The following is a 9,886-nucleotide window of genomic DNA, read 5'->3' as shown; positions in this document are numbered from 1 at the left end:
GAACTTTGTCCAAACGTAGCATTATTTTCTGCCACATTTTATTTAAAAGATTTTAGTTGATGCATCCATTTCCCCATCTAGGTTATGGAGGCTCACAGGCATATACTGCTTTCTGTCTAATCTTTGTATCCCTAGCAACTGATGGTGTACCCAGCACAGAAAAGACTCTCAAAACATATTTGATAAATGAATGTGGTTGGTTTCCTTGACAAAATGATAATAAAGGAATTTCTCAGCTAGAAAGAAACTCATTCCAAGAATCATAACTGTAGAGACTTAAGGAAATCAGGGTCTGTACACTGAGTTCCTGTCTCTTTAAACAGAGCAGGCCCACCCAAATATCCTACCTACTATATTTGGCCTGTAAGATCCAATTGCAGAGAAAAATTATTCAGGAAATTTCCCTGGTGTACTCCCCACTCATATACATATCCACTACTGCTTCTGCCATGCTTTGGCTTTCCAGACTCAGGTTTAGATCTCCAACTCTGATAGATGGCTGCTTTGGGCTCCTTCAGGTTTGAGGACACCAAATGTCCCCCCTCTGGTTCGCAAAAATCTCTGCTTCCCACCTGGCTCTTGTCCCTACTTGCTCCCCAATGATTATGATTTTATTAGGCTCCAGAAATACCCTCAGGATAATCAAATCAACCCTCAGAGTGCTAAGTGAAAATGGCAGTGAATATACCATGAAATGAATTAATAGAGACACCTGACATCACTGGGGTAAATGACACTCTTCAGTGGTTCTGTCTTGGCTGTTCCTGGAAATCACGTGGGGAAATCTAAAACTACTGACCCCTAGTTCCCACTCCCATGGATTCTGATGTGATTGGTCTGTGGTGAGGTCTGGGCATCAGAACTTCTTAAAAGCTCCAGGTGATTCCTATGTAAGGTTTTCAAATCATTGCTTTAGGTTGAAAAACAAACTAGTACCATTTCCCCCCCCACATTGCAGAGAATAGACATTACTAAATGAAAATGAAACAGTTTCTTAGCTTTGTCTTCTGTTCTCTTGTCTGAGTATACCATAACATCTATTTAAGTATTTCTATATGAATGTAGGTTGACTTAGATGGCATACTTAAAATTACCCTGCAAATAAAATGAGGTAAGTTCCGTGGATAGCTTTCAGACTTCTTAAAACAAACAAAAAGCCTCCAAAATGTTAATACCATAAGGATTGATTCTTCTGTCTAAAGTAAGAACTAGGGTTGAATGTTTTCCCCACTTCCTATCTTAACTGAACACTGCAATCTGTCAATCCTCTCAGGATGTGAGCCAATATCCCCCAACCCCACAAAATTAAGAATTGGCATTCTCTCACTGGACCCTCTCCCACCTGCAGATCATGTGCCCAGGCACTGGCTGTTTTTAGAAATTCGAGTCTGGAGAGACATGGGTCTTAGCTCTTAACTGAGGGGACAAATGCCAGCCTTTGGGTTGGACTCATGCCTAAGAAAAGCAAAGGGAGCCCAGGGGCATGCAGGTCTCTTACATTAGCTGTTCTTTAAAGAGCTGACGGGAGTGTGTCCCTTCCAGATGCAGTAGCTGAGGAACTGTGCCAACCGTGCCAACTCAGCCTCTGTTCCCCAGGCTTCAGAGATAAGGGTAGAGTACACCCTGGATGCTGGCATCTTCCGTCTTAACTCCTATGTGTCGTGTGTCTCTCTCTCTAGACATAAGGGCCAGCTCATACTTGGTACCAAAGCAAAGCTTCAATTTCTGGGGGAAAAAAGGGGGGGCTTATTAGTTTGAACAGAGTTGTTAACAATGCCATGAAATTTATACTATGTATAATTTAAATAAGCCACACACAGTGTATTTGTCTTCTTTTATTATGCCCATTATAGAGCTCTCTTGGGACCCTCCTCAGAATCCCCCACCTGGGTAGTCCAGGTCCGAGGCTCGTCTCAGGACAGAGCTGGGAGGAGAGCGGTCACTGTTCACAACTTGCACCATCCCTAACAGAGATCCCGAAGGGGTCCTGCCACAGTCCAGTTCTCACCGCCCCCACGGGGTGTGGCACTGTCATTTAGGAAGACTCCTGGCTTTTCTGTGAGGACACATTTGGACCGACGTTGTGATCGCCTGCCTACTTGCTGGTGGAAGAGAGAGGGCTAGGTCATCCATTACTGGCTGGAGCTACAACTTGCACAGAATGAGCCAGGCAAAAAGAAGCAGGCAGGCAGGGGACGCCCAGATAGTCTCCACTGCCAGGACTGTCCAAAAGCAAGAGAAAGCTCCCAGCGGGGCTTGCGTGGATTATGGAGAGGGCGAGCATAAACAGCTGACTCCCCGGTATCTTGAACAACAGGCCCCAGCCTGCCTGGTCTGTGGAGTCAGGGATGAACAGGTCTCCTTGGCAACAGAGGCCCTTGCTCTGCGGGGCTCTGGGGCAGGCGTCTGCAAGCCTGGAAGGCGTGCTGTTCCGGCCTTTCCAGACACGCGTCCTCCCACTCCCCTTCAGCGCTGTCATCAACTGCCTTCGGGTCACTCTCTGTCATTGAGGAAAATCCATCCGCCCCCCCCGCCCCCCCAAAACCTAAGAGATTTCAACCCCTTCAACAGCCAGGGAGCAGTTTCACTTCACAAGTCCTGAATCTCCTTGCCTGCACTGCACTTCAGTCCCCCGATGCAAGGAGCCCATCCAGGATCTTAACATCCTAGAATCCTAGAAATGCCCCAACGCAGGAATTCTAAACTCCAGCCGTCAGCGCGCAGATCGTCTCCTACCCTCTCCGCTTTCTCTGCCTTCATCCCCGTCGTACTTGTTCCCCCAAACTCTCGAATTCCTTCCTGGCAGGCTAGCCGGACCCTCTCAGCCTCTCCTCTCCAGGACTCGGCCCCTTTGTTCTAAATTACCAGCTCGCCGGAAAAAGCCACACCCGCGGTCCACACCACCCGCTGCCTTCTCTGCCACTGGACTCCGGGCCCTGCTGCAGCATTTGCGCACAACGGCACGCGGTGACTACAGAATCTCGTGCTTTGCCCCTCAGTTGAGCCCTGAGCACCGTTTATCAGCCTTTCTGTTGGTGTTTGACAAGCTTCTTCATGACGTCTTCTCAATGACTGTCAGGTGATTGCTTCACTTCCTACTTTATCACAAAACTGGCTGCGGCAGAAGCAGCACGATCAATGCCCTACCTCGTTTCGCGCGTACACACTTCAGACGGGCTAGCCAACTCCGCCCGGGTCTCGGTGGGCAAGGTTCCCCACCCCCGCAAACCACCCAGTGAAGGCTGGCCCCGTCTCCCACCTGCACCCTCCGGAAGTGGCGTCATTGGCCTTCCTCTTGTTTTCCTTGACTTTCAACATCTCCCTCCCCACTGGCCCCTCCTCTTGTGTCTGCAGACCTGCTCCGGTTCCTCTCAACCTCATTTTCCACCCGTTGGCCCAGCAGACCCCCTCTGGGGTTTGGCAAGCGAGGACCCACAGGAAGCCTGTATTGGTGAACAAAATCTGAGTGGGATATCACCATGCGCATTTGTTTATATAGTGTCTACGGGGGCTTTTGCACTACAACAGCAGAGTGGTTGAGTAAGTTGTGAGAGAGATCATATGGCCCATGAAGCAAAAAAAATCTGCTCCATGGCCCTTTAGAGAAAAATTTGTCTGCTCCTTCATATTCACCCCCCACCTTCCCTCCTCTCTACTCCTTGATCCACAGCCACTGGGATCTTACTTCCGTGCCTTACCATCTTCTTAATCTTACCTTACTCAGGCCACTCAGATGATGCATAATTTCCTAATTTCAAGGCAGGGGAGATTTTCTCATTCTTTTTTTTTTTAAGGTTTTATTTATTGATTTATTTATTGGGGAGAGGAGTAGGGGGAAAGGGACAAGCCGACTCCATGCTGAGTGTGGAGCCTAACATGGGGCCCAATCCCGTGACTGAGATCATGACCCCAGCTGAAACCAAGAGTCGGAGGCCTAACTGACTGAGCTACCCAGGTGCCCCAGATTTTCTCATTTATTTATTCCTTTGCCACACTGGACATTTGTCTATCACACCCTTCTTGAAATTCTATAGAAAGATCCCAAATTCAAATGCCCAGAGGAGCCATGCAGACCATGTCAATGAATGAAGCAGGCCACACTGAGATATGAGTATGAGGGGACCTGGAGAGTCTGTCCCCATAGCAAAAAGGCAGCTCCATGCACTCCTATAGGTCCCATATACCCAGCTTTTCCAGTGCTTCGAGGGAGGCTATAAATGCAGATTTTTTGTGACATGTCTCGACTCTAAAATGTTGGCAACTATTTAAAAAAATATGAACCCTGATGAGCCAAATAAAACAAAATTTTTGGCCAACCCGGTCTAAAGGCTGTGGATTAGGCTGCCTAGATTCCAAGTCCATGCCTGAATTTCCCTGGTTCTCTTGGAGAATCTCTGATTTTTGCTGCTGGAGGTTCTCTGTGAGACAAACTGCTTCTGCCTTCCCAGGTGGTCATCCCCAGCCCACGGGTTTTTTATTCGCTACACAGGCTCTCTAGGCAAAATCCCAAATTTATATCTCACCCTCACCTATGCCCTTGCTTCTGACTCTCATTTCCAGTACCTGCTAGATCGCTCCACCTGCAAATCCCATGGACACTTCAACATCCACATCAGCCCTCCACCATCCTCAACCCATACCCTTTGCCAAGCCAACACCTATTTATCATTTAAGACTCAGCTTCCCCCCACCCATGAAGCTGCCCTTCTTTCTATCTTTCCATGGAAGGATTGGGGCCCCTTTCTCTATGTCTTTATAATATTTGGTAACTATACTTTCTACAAAATATTATAATTATTTGTCTTTGTGTCTCTCTTAGCCCCCTAGAGTGTGACCTTTCAGTGGGCAGGGGCCATGTCTCATTAATCTCTATATTTTCAGCTTCTAATAGAGTGCAGGCATATAATAATTTCCTAATAAAGGTTTGGCAAATTAATATATGCACAAATAAATAAGAGAGAGATGCACTAAAAATTAAATTGCCAAATTTTCTATGTCTATAGAACACTTGTGCTAGTGTTATTTTGATTTTATGGTATCTTTGGTACATAACTAGCATTACTGTTAACATTTTAGTATTTATCAGGAAAAGATGTAATTTTCTCTTATGATTGTTGAAAGCGTTTGTTTTCATGTTACAGTAAAACTTTATTATGTCCAACAATAAAAAATAATAAAGTTTAATAAATGGAAGTCAATGAATAAAGTAGGATTTGCCAAATAAATATATCTTTAAGCAAAACATAGTGGGGACACATATCTTTTAATATGTGTGAGATTTACTGGGAAAATTTACTTCTGTACAGAACAGAAAAAATAGCTTTTTGATCTTCGAATCTTGTCATGTGGAATGATAGTTGACAATGAAACAGGTTTCTCTCAAGCAAATGGCAATGATTCCAGCTTTCAGGAGGCACTTACAATGCCCTACCATGTCTTTGGTTTTGTGGCATACTTTTAAGAATCCTATGAGCTTTATCTCTGGGGGGAGTCTGTGGGGGCACAGCAAGGTGAAAATGCTGAAGTAACATTCGTTTTATTTTTGTCCATGGTTAATTGCCTGACACTCCCCATCATTATTACCACTTGCAGATTAAACATTAAGGTAAAGTTCTCTTTTTTTACCAATAGGTGGCAGTATTGCTTTGGGACAAACCATAACTTTTTTTTTAAGACTTCTAGATCTGTTTTATCTTTATTTCATTCCTAGACTCTAGGCCTCAGAGTGCCCAATATGAATAACAATGGAATAAACAAGACACAAACATGATATCTGAAGAAAATTGAAGAAGGCTTACCGATAACACCTCTTCATTCATAGCCTTGCTTTTGAAAGAAATGCCCACTAATTTCTCTCCCCCCAGGAAGGCTTCTTTCTCATCAAGTAAACCTAGAGTGACGATTAAGGCAGAAGAAATAGGTTCCATACTGCAAGTGGTAAATTTGCTATCATAGCAAATTGGGTTATATCCAATTCAGTAATCTACTCCCCAGCCTGGCAAGAATCTACTCTGAACATGTATTCACATAAGTCTCTTTCTTACATTGATTGTTAGCACAGGACTAGAGTCAGACTGACCAATTTGTCGATTCTCTCTTAATTATTTTTAAATTTATACATGTATATGTGCCCATGTAACCATCACACTGATTAAGATTAGAATACTACCAACATCTCAGAAGGCTGTCTATGCACTCTTAATTTTTAGAATCGGGAAAACATTTTATTTCTCAAATAATGTGTTTAAAACAAAAGCAAATAAACAAACAAACTCACGAGGCAGAAAATTTGGGGAGAGGAGTTGCCCTGCTTTATACATCAGGTCAGGGTCTCTGTGCAGCCTTGAATGGAAATTCTGCGATAGATGCTTTGGGGTGGATGTGCTCAATGCGAGGCTGGGATGGAACATACCAAGTTACAGTGAGGATGTGGAGCAACTGGAACTCTTGTGCATCAGAGGTAGTTTGATAAATAGGTATAATCACTTAGGACAACTGTTTGGTAGTATCTACATATGCGTACCCTATGACCCAAAACTCCACTCCTGCATACATATGCAACAAAAAGGCAAACATACTTTCACAAAAGACATCTACTAAACTGTTCCAAGAGCAAATGGCCTGTCAGTAGTAGGATGTGTAACCAGATTGTGGTATATTCACGCAATGTAACATCATATAGCCACAATGAGTAAATCGTCCACAAATACATAGAACGATATGAATGAATCTCACAAACATATCAGTATCAGCAGAAGGAATTTAGATACAAAAAAGTGCATATGTTATGATTCCACTTTTATGAAGTTCAAAATTAATGTACCCTCTGAAGTGTGGATGGTAGTTACCCCTGGGTAGAAGCAGTGATGGGAGAAAGATTTCTGGGGTGCTGGTAATGTTCTGATTCTTGGTTACACAAGTGTGTTCAGTTTGTGAAACTTCTTCAACCTGTACACTTACATTTAGGTAAGTATGTTAAGTATGGAAGGAAGTAGATATACTTCAGTTAAACTTCAATTAAAGTTTAAAAAATTAAACTCTAGCCAAGTATAGATAGAAGTCACTTCTACGTGAAATGACAGTGCAACTTGCCCTCAAAGATGGGCAAGCCTTCTGAAGTAGAGACTGAATCCCTGACCATTCTATAAAAAAGCAATGTAAAAAACTGTGATGGTACAAGCAAAAGCATAGAAGGGGGAATGAGTAAGGAACATTTGGAAAATGACAAAATTAACCAAAGAATAAGGTTGATATAAAAAGCAGGAGAAACATCTCAAAACTAGTCTGAGTCTAAAGAACTTAGTCTTTATTTATTGGGCAACATGAAACTAGTGAATTCTTTGGTTTTGGTTTTTATTTTGTTTTGTTTTTAAGTGGGAAGCAAAATGATCAAATCTCTACTTCTCGAAGAAAAATGTGCAGGATGCAGTGAAGGAAGGAGAGTCCAGATTGGGTGGGGGTCACATTCAAGGGCACAAAACCTCTGTAATCCAGCCCCTGCCCACCCACCTCTTCAACCCAGTCCTTCACCTAGCCCCACCCAGCTACAAGCCAGTCATCTAACCACTCGCAGCTCCTCAACCAAACCAAGCCCTCCTGGCTTTGGACATGAGGCTCCATCTCCTGGGAAGACCCTTTCTCTGATCCCTCACTACGCTTACACTGGAAAAGAGCCATCTCTCTCCCAGCAGCATGCCAAGAAGCTCTGCCATAAAATAAATCAAAGTCTGCAAGTACAAAACTTGTCTTCAGGACAACATAAAGAACACAAGATACAAATAGTTTCTATGGCCAAATCACCTGCAAACTCTGAAGGAAAAAAAATCTATTGATTTTCAACATATTAATTTATAAACAATGACGTTTCATTCACTAGTTTCTCAGCACTCCTGAGTCTTACTAATTTCAGTAGTTTGACGGCGGTCTTGATAACCACAGGAACTTGTAGTAATATCTATAATGATAAACCACCAGGGATCACCACAGAATATAACTGCAGCCCAATTTTGTTTTGGTGCACCACACGCTGTCACTCCCCCTTGCCATACTAGCAACCAGAAAAACGCACCCTGCTTGTTGGCAAGAAATTAGAAATTGGTATTGAGTCATTGGATTTACCAAAAAGGTTCAAATTGTGAAATGTTTGAAGAAAATGTATAAGGGCAAAAGAAAATTATCCGGACATTGTCCAAGGTTCAGAAGGAAATAGGAAAACTTAAGTAGTTCATATCCTGTAGACCTTCTAAGCAAAACACACCATTTAACATTTGTCCATTACAAATGCAAATATTGGCAGTGACTCACATGCCAGGCAGCGGAAAATGTGAGGCACAAATATTTGTAGGGAGGCTGCAGTGCCAGGACCCAATCCTGGTGAAGAGGAAGAACGGAAGCCAGCCGTTGCCCTCTTGAAACAAGAGGGGCAGCAGTGAGCAGTTCAAATGAAGTGAAGGGGCAGGAAGGATGTTGAGTTTGAGAAGTGCTTTATAGATTTTGGATACTAACCCTTTATCAGGTATGTCATTTGCAAATATCCTCTCCCATTCTGTAGGCTGCCTTTTAGTTTTATTGATTGTTTCCTTCACTGTGCAAAAGCTTTTTATCTTGATGGAAGTCCCAGTAGTTCATTTTTGCTTTTGTTTCCCTTGCTACACACAAAAAACAAATAATCCAGTTAAGAAGTGGGCAGAAGACATGAATAGACACTTTTCCAAAGAAGACATCTAGGTGGCTATCAGACACATGAAAAGATGCTCAACATCACTCAGCATCAGGGAAATACAAATCAAAACCATGAGATACCACCTCACACCAGTCAGAATGGCTAAAATTAACAACATGGGAAACAACAGATGTTGAAAAGGATGTGAAGAAAGGGGAGCTCTCTTGCGCTGTTGGTGAAATGCAAACTGGTGCAGCCACTCTGGAAGACAGTATGGAGGTTCCTTAAAAAGTTGAAACTAAAACTACCCTACAATCCAGCAATTGCACTACTGGTTATTTACCCAAAGGTTGCAAAAATACAGATTCGAAGGGGTTGCATGCACCCCGATGTTTATAGCAGCATTATCAACAATAGCCAAACTATGGAAAGAACCCAAATGTTCACTGACTGATGAATAAATAAAGAAGATGTAGTATATATACGTGATGGAATATTACTCAGCCATCAAAAAGAATGAAATTTTGCCGTTCACAATGATCTGGATGGGGCTAGAGTGTATTATGGTAAATGAAATAAGTCAGAGAAAGACAAATACCATATGATTTCACTCATATGTGGAACTTAAGAAACAAAACAGATGAACATATGGGAGGGGGGAAAGGGGAGGGAACAAACCATAAGAGACTCTTAAAGATAGAGAACAAACAGAGGGTTCATGGAGAAAGGTGGGTGAGGGATGGGCTAGACAGGTGATGGGTATTAAGGAGAGCACTTATCATGTGAGCACTGGGTATTGTATGTAAGTGATGAACCACTGAATTCCATTCCTGAAACCAAGATTGTGCTGTATGTTAACTAACTAGAATTTAAATAAAAATTTGAAGAAAAAAGGGGGGGGCAGGAAGGGAATTGCTCATCTTAGCACAAAGATCTTAGCTGAAGATCAGGATACTAAAATCTTAAAAATACTGATCCTCAGCCCCTACCCTCAGATTAAATTTGTCTAGGGAGGGTCCCAGATATGGAGATTTTCCAGGTGATCCTAAGGTGTAGCAAAGTTTACAAACCACTGCAAAAGCAGAAAGGCAGTAGAGTCAGACCTACAGGAAAAGTTCAGGTTGTATTACTTCCCTGATGAGAACTCATTCTGTTACTCACTCACCCCACCGCTTTCCACCATACCTCACCTCACCTCACCCACACTCACCTTACAAACACCAG

General features: G+C 43.1%; 1 long non-coding RNA gene across 2 annotated transcripts in view; it reads right to left on the bottom strand.

Moving 5' to 3' along the window:
• Nucleotides 1-3,821: 3,821 nt before the first annotated feature.
• LOC115944386 (uncharacterized) overlaps nucleotides 3,822-9,886 on the bottom strand; it is a 62,683-nt gene continuing 56,618 nt past the window's right edge. Inside the window, exon 3 of one of the 2 annotated variants that reach the window (XR_014139335.1) lies at nucleotides 3,822-5,890. This is a non-coding gene — a long non-coding RNA (uncharacterized LOC115944386). Of the gene's footprint in view, nucleotides 5,891-5,925; nucleotides 8,649-9,886 lie in introns of those variants that run through there. The other variant, XR_014139332.1, reaches the window with a different exon arrangement.

This window comes from Leptonychotes weddellii, chromosome 12 (genome assembly GCF_054177405.1).
Source record: "Leptonychotes weddellii isolate Sample4059 chromosome 12, ASM5417740v2, whole genome shotgun sequence".
NCBI classification, from domain to species: domain Eukaryota; kingdom Metazoa; phylum Chordata; class Mammalia; order Carnivora; family Phocidae; genus Leptonychotes; species Leptonychotes weddellii.
Note: the sequence above shows the minus strand (reverse complement) of the source record. Positions and strands in the feature narration are given on the sequence as shown.